Source organism: Apis dorsata, unplaced genomic scaffold (assembly GCF_000469605.1).
Source record: "Apis dorsata unplaced genomic scaffold, Apis dorsata 1.3 scaffold_44, whole genome shotgun sequence".
Taxonomy (NCBI): domain Eukaryota; kingdom Metazoa; phylum Arthropoda; class Insecta; order Hymenoptera; family Apidae; genus Apis; species Apis dorsata.
This window is the reverse complement of record NW_006263346.1, coordinates 214,334-221,497: the sequence shown is the minus strand read 5'-3', so window position 1 is coordinate 221,497 and position 7,164 is coordinate 214,334. Positions and strand designations below refer to the sequence as shown.

Below are 7,164 nucleotides of genomic sequence, written 5' to 3'. Positions count from 1 at the left end.
GGGGGCCATTACCGTGCTGCGAAACGAAAAAAAAAAAAAGAAGAAAAGAGAGAAAAGAGAGGGAGAAAAAGGGAAAAGGGAAACGTGGGGGAGTATAAGAAGGCGGACGGTCTGATGCGATTTCGCAATTTTGCATGCATGCATAGCGATCTTGGAAGATGGAGAGATATGTTTGAGGAAAATTGATCAAAGACGCCTCCTCTAGGTTTCACGCTTCCGTTTTCCCGTCTATTTGAAGTAGGACGCCTTATTATTGGTGTTTGGACATGGAAGATGAGGGGTGAATATCTTGTTTTCGTTGGGGACGTTGATCGCTCTTCGGGGATGATTTTAGGTTGTTTGGATAATGTAGAAATTAATTTTATATAGAAATATATTGACAATTGAGTCATCACGTAATATTAATACAAAAATGGATAAATATTTTCAAGGGGTAATTTAATTAATTGTTTTTCAAAATGTTACGAAGAATTGATTCGAAATTATCGAGGAAAGATGAAAAGGGGAATTTGATCGAAAAATGTTTAAACTTTTCACGTGTGACGTAAATGGAAAATATATATACCTTCGATGCTACAGTCCATCTCTCGCATTCACGGATCGATTCGATGTCGTACCCCGCGACACGTCACGCGAACAACGTGCGCGTTCCACCCTAAGGCCAGACAATGGCTCCATGCTAATCCGTGTCTGCGTTACAATTTCATAAGGGGGAAGAAAAGTTTCGAGGCCGTGCGTCAGTCCTGAGGGAGAGCCAGACCCATACGTTCCACGGCGAGTTATAACACGTGGTGCTCGGAATGGACGGCAGGGGACACCCCCGTTCCGAGCTCGTGCATCTTGCACAAGCGTTGGCGCCACTCTTACGAAAAACACACACGTGGAACAAATCAACCGCAACCGGCAATTTTCTTACTCCACTCTGCCGTACTTCGTACTGCCGTGGACTTTCCATTAGCGCACAACTGAACTCTGAAGTTCGGTGTTGTGGAAACGTATATCGATTGAGATATTAGATTGATGTAGGGTCATTGTCTGAGAAAGGAATCGTCCAAGTTTCGATCTTTCGTTGTTTTAAGTTTTTTCTCTCTCTCTCTCTCCTTCTCTCGCCTCTTTCTTCAGTGATTGTGGAATAATGACGGTTCGCGTCTAAGTTTTATATCTTTTTTCTTTTTCTTTTTTTTATCGATTTTAGGTGTTGGTGAAGTGCGAGATTGAGTGGTACATTTTTTATAAGACGTTGAAAGGTAGTTATTTCTGTTGTATGAGAGATTCATGATATAGTTTTTGTATTTTTAAATATTTTTATATTACGTATCTTTATCTTTAATAGATTTTATTAAAACGATTAGTTATTTATTAATCGTTTTGAATTCCTCTTAATCTTGTATCACATATGATATTTTAAGTAATAAAATTTTAATATTATTATGATATCATCAAATATCCAATAAAATTTAAAAAAGAACAATATATAAATTAGATATTGATTTTTGATGTTATCATAACAATATACAACAATAATATTATTCAATAATATCGTAACGTCATCATTTCTAAAATTAGATATACCATTCTCGATATGGACTCTAATCAATCGAAAAAACCTTTTGAAACTTATCTCGCTCTCTGAAACGAATCGAGTGGGCGCGATTTAGAGGATGCATCAAAGGAAGTTCCCAATAATTCGATATCCTCCTTGTATCTTTATCGTCGTTTCCGGATGTACACGCACATCGAACGATAAAATCAGCCAATCGTATCCTTTATCGAAACCTGCCTTTTCAGCGTGCTCGAAATATTCTGCTCGAGGACAAAGGGAGGTAGTAAGAACTAAAAAAAAAAAAGAAAAAGAAAATGTAAGCAAAAAAGTTTGAGAGAAGAAAGAAACTCGATTCCTCGAGACAAAAAAGAAGAAACGATCGAGATCCGTTGATCGAAAAATAGCGAAGCTGTGCTGGCTGTCCAAAAAACGAAAAAACAAAAATCTGAAAACGGATGGAAACGGAAAAAAGGGGAAAAGGGAGAAGCTCGAGTGGAGAAAATCGGGATCTATAAAACACCCGTACGCCCAATAAAACAACGTCCAATCCCGGAGTGGAGATCGGGATGGATCTTGGGAGGCAAAGGTGTTCCATGGAAACCGCATCGCATCAGCTCACCGGAAACTGGTGCACAGCCGGCGACGACTGCAACTCCGTAAGATTGGACGCGGGGGCGGTTTTACGTTTACATGACGGCAGTAAAGTATTAAGAAGCCCTCCGTGGGATTTACACGGTTGTAAAGCCGCGGATGAGATACCGGTGCGCGCCTCGGCTGAGTTGCCGATGCTGAGCCCGCGTACAGCTTCCGGCTCTGGCTCCGGATTGTATTGGCCACGTTTGACAGATTTATGCGTCCTTTATGCCCCAGGAACGCGGGTAATAATGGTTCGCGTTTATTTCGATCATCGTCTTCTATTATTTGATTTGTTCGTTTCCTCGTGACAACAAGAGGATCGTTTCCGGGCGAAAGTTATTTTATTTTCGATGGAAGAAAAAAGAAAAAAGAGAGTGGTGTATCGATAGATCTTAATGATTGTTTTTTAATGACGAAAGTTTTGCGAGATGTATTTTGTTTAATTAGAAATTTGAGGAAAAATGTGAAATTCCAAAGGATTATTGTGTGATCTTTATGGTGAATTAAAAGATTAAAATTATTTTTATTGCGGAATATATGATTTAGAACCGTAGATTTATCTAAAACAAACATTGCTGTGTTAATTTTCTTGAAACAAGATTCCTTTTGTAGTGAAAACTTTAAAAGTTTGTAAAATGAAAATTTGTTTATCATTTTCAACTTTATAAAATTTATTTTTCGATTCAAAAAAAAAGAAATTGGATACTATAAATACTCTTTGAGATAAAAATTCATAAAAATATAGTTTTTAAGTTATAGCAGAATGGCAGAATTCAAAATTATTTTTTTTTTCTAATTTCACATTATTTCCTCCTTATTTGATTTTTAAAAAATGCCTGAAATCGAAAAATAAAAAAATCATTTTGCATAGAATGATTCACAATTTCTTTTTTTAAATATGAATTCATTTGGAACGTCTGTGAAGCGACAAAAGGACACATTCGTGATAAACTAAATTTTCATGGATTCACTAATGACGAATATAATTAAGTTGGTCCATCCTCTACATTTAACGTCACTCCTCGCGTTCGTTACGTTCTCTCTATGATTTTATATCAGATTTAAGCTAAAGAGTACACTTGTTCGTTTAATGAAAATTGTGTCTCTGATGAATATCGTGTATCATCGGCACCAGACGCGTTAATCATGATTTATCTGACGAGTTCACGTGGAATAGCAAAAACAGCATAGAATTTTAGCGATATTAATTCTTCCAACATTTTTAATTTCTTATATTTTTTCCTTTATACCTTTTTATATTACAACACACCTTTGTCTTTTATTTAATCTTCAAGTTAAATGTTACAATAAACTGAACTAGATTATATCGAACGTGTTTTGGTATTCCATTAATCAAAGAAAATGGTTCAAGTTCTTCTAGACACGATGTTTCCAAGAGGAAAACGTGGCAACGAGTTTGCAAAATAATCATTTTCTTTCCTCGAGTTTCGCGTTGACCTAGAAATATAACGTTCAGAAAGAGCAACGACTAGGGAATACGGGGGTATGATTAAAAACTTCTCATTCACCCTCTCTTATTTTTACTCCGCCCTTATTACGATGCAGGACGAGAGCGTTATCTCGACGCAGAATTAAGAGGTCTTACCCAACTATCTTCCATACTTTTCATCTCGTGTACTCTTCTTTCAATCGCGCCCAGAAGAGGAAAATATATAGAACGAAGATCTTTTGGGACAGTGTCAATTTTCTTCAACAGGTCAAAAGCCTGTGTACACTATCAAAAAAAAAAAAAAGAAATCTTTTGTAATTATACGAGAAATTGAAAGAAAAAAGAAAAAGAAAAATTCAAGAGAAGAAAGAAAAATACATACCGGGGTGGAAGAATACCTACGAATATTTTCCTTTTCTTTTTTCTTTTTTTTTTTCCCTCTTTCTTCTTTCCTTTACATTCGTACGTGTACAAGATGAAATAGCAATATATCGAGGGGTTGGCAGAGGAAGAAGAAGTAGCAAACAATTCTGCCAAGCACTGAAATATAAACGGGTAGGTCTGTTACTTTCTAGAATGATGGCATTAAATATACATTTCGCGCCGGGGCCACTCTGTATAACTTCGAGACTCCTGCTTTGCCTTCGGAATTTTTATCCCTAACGCCTCGTGCTCACCCTCGTGCTACTTTCCTCCTTTCCCTTTTCTCGCCTGCCACGTTTTCGACCAACCCCTCCCCCCACTTTTGACGGAGAAGTAGGCACTAGTCGTGTACAAGCCCGTGTAACGCGGAGTTTATTGCAACGATGAATTTGGGATAAGATCCTGGCAAAATTTCAGTTTGATGAGATTCTTCTCCACTAGTCATCGCATTCGAGACATCGTTCTTTTTTTTTTTTCTTCTCCTTTTTTCTTCTTTTTCGTGACAATGCTTGGCGAATATGCGAACGAGGGAGATTTATAATAAACTTTTTATTTATTTTTCCAGCTTTAGTAAAACTGAAAAAATTCTTTTTTTTAAAAAGAATTTATTTATATATTCTTTTAAATAAATATATATTCAAGGTATCATTAGCTGGAAAATTTTAAAATTAATTAATTTTTGCCTCCACCGATGAATGGTGGAGGAGTAGTACTCGCGGATACCGCTAAGTGGCGCAGGGTTGTGATCGGTTCTCGCTAGCGATTTTGATGCAACGTGTATATAATAACTGCCGATCGGAAAGGCAAATTTAAGTAAAAATTGATATTTATTAGTGCGTGTGTGAAAGTGAGTAATGGAAAAATTGACTGTGTGTATTTGGTTCCCTGCTTCATCATCCCATCGAGACACGTGAGTCTGATTTTAATTTTTTGAATATTTGAAGTGCATTAAAAGCACTGAAATTTTTATTGAATTGTTGCAACTCTGATTTAATTTCTATTAAATTGAAATTGTTCTTTGGTAATTATAATATAAGTGCATTAAAAGCACTGAAATTTTTATTGAATTGTTGCAACTCTGGTTTAATTTCTATTAAATTGAAATTATTATTTGGTAATATTCTTAAATTATGTTTGAATTTCAATTGACTTTTTTAATTTAATTGTGTTGAAATATTATGAACAAATCCTAATAATGAATTTATTTTATATGGACCAAGTTGAATTGATTCATCTTAAAGATATAGCTATAAATTAATATAATATAGCTATAAATTATAATACATATAATAACATAATAATAATAATAATATTTATTTCTATTTTTATTGTCCTTACATTAATATTAATAAATATTAATAATAAAAAAATTATTTTCCAATATAATTCCATAACAAATTTACTTTATTTGAAATATTTACGATTTTTATATAATTTAATTAATTTGTTATATTAATATTACTAATCATAATCATATGGTGAATATAAATTTACAATAAATAACAAAAAAGATTTAATTTTTCTTTAAGAATAATAAATTGATAAATAATTATTCACTAATGAAAATATAACACGCAATATCAATTTTTTTCTTCTTAAAGATTATACTTATGATAAACATTGAAACCTCTAAATCTTTAGAGTATACAAATACTTTACAACTTTACGAGTCTCAGTTTCAACGATATACGTTTCATTCGTGTTGCGCGTAGATGCACAAGCGATAAATTCGAAAAAAGGAGAAGCCTCGAAGGATTTCCTACGCTAGCCTTCTTTTCCTCTCTTTTACCTTGCCGGTATTTAGACACGCTTGCGACGCTGTTCTCGGAAACTTGTAAATAAATGGATTACGGTGGTGCACGAGTGCTCGTAGAGCCGGCGCTAACGCAGTTTTAAATCCGTTCCGCGGATAATCACGGCGAAGCTAGCGGCAACTGGGCCGCATTGCGAAAGAGAAAAGACAAACAAAATTTCGCGAAAGTTGCGATGAAAAATTCTCACGATTTCGTTCCCGGAATCCTCTTTATCCTGGCTTCTCTCTTTTTTCTTCTTAAACGAACTTATTTACACTTCTCATTTTCCGTTTTTTCGTTTTCGTTTGCTAACGCCACGCAGAAATTAATTCCTTTTCCTTCGAGCAATGATCTTACGTGATTTCAAATTTTTCAATGTATCAGAAAAATAATCTGTATATTAGGAAAAACTTATTCGAAAATGACAAATACAATAATTATTCAATAAAAATTTAAACCAATAGCAGAGATACCTTTATAATATAATCTTAGCATTCTTGTCTTTCTTGAACGAATTGAAAGAAAATTTTACCAAGACAGTCTTATTCTTCGCGTTCATTATATCACCTATCTCTTGGCGAGGAAAAATATAAGATAAACACGGAATCACGGCGACGTTCGTTTGATCGTCGCCCAGTTTGCCTTTCACGCGGAGATTTTTCTTCTCGTTTCGCGCGCGACACCGAGAAATCGGAAGTCTAGAAAGTTTTCTGGGATCTTGGTTGGCGGCTGGCGCACCACCACGTCTCGACCAGGACGATAAAAAAGAAAAGAGATGAGATAAGGGGAAGGGAAAACATCGTAGAGATAGATAAAGAAAGAGAGGGAGAGAAGGAGCATGTAAGACTGGGCGGAATAGCGAGATTTCTTCTACGAACACCGAGTTTGCGGCAAGCAAAACCCCTTCTTCCCTGGCAAACATAGAAATTGTAAACAGAAAGAAAGAATGCCAGATGGTGGTGGTGGTGGTGGTGGTGGTGATACTAGTCTAGCTCGCGTTAAGATAGTTCTCCATGGTGTCGGTAATTGGAGCTTATGAAAACGGTTCTATTATCCCAAGAAGTGATTGTCAAGTTTGTCCATCTTTTTCTTTCCTCCAACTCTGCTTATATCCCCATGCCCCCGCAATTGTTCCATTCTAGTTCCAACATCTACAGCTATTTCTCGAGTCAACTTCCTTCTCCTTCCGTGTTTGCCCTTCACTTTGCGCCACTACTTCCCGATTCTATCGCTACTTAACAGCTTAACTTTTTTAATTACCACCGTCAACCTCTCCCCCTCCCTCTCCTTCTCTCGTTTATCTCGTCTCTCGTCCTCCC

At 35.8% G+C, this 7,164-nt stretch overlaps 1 protein-coding gene across 4 annotated transcripts in view; it reads left to right on the top strand.

The window, feature by feature from the left end:
- Positions 1-7,164, top strand: part of LOC102673581 (semaphorin-2A) — a 259,910-nt gene that overhangs the window by 220,402 nt on the left and 32,344 nt on the right. The window contains exon 1 of one of the 4 annotated variants that reach the window (XM_031514006.1): positions 4,829-4,962. The exons of the other annotated variants lie outside the window; for them this stretch is intronic. The gene's annotated coding sequence lies outside the window, so the exon portion shown is untranslated. Of the gene's footprint in view, positions 1-4,828; positions 4,963-7,164 lie in introns of those variants that run through there. 4 annotated transcript variants of the gene reach the window in all.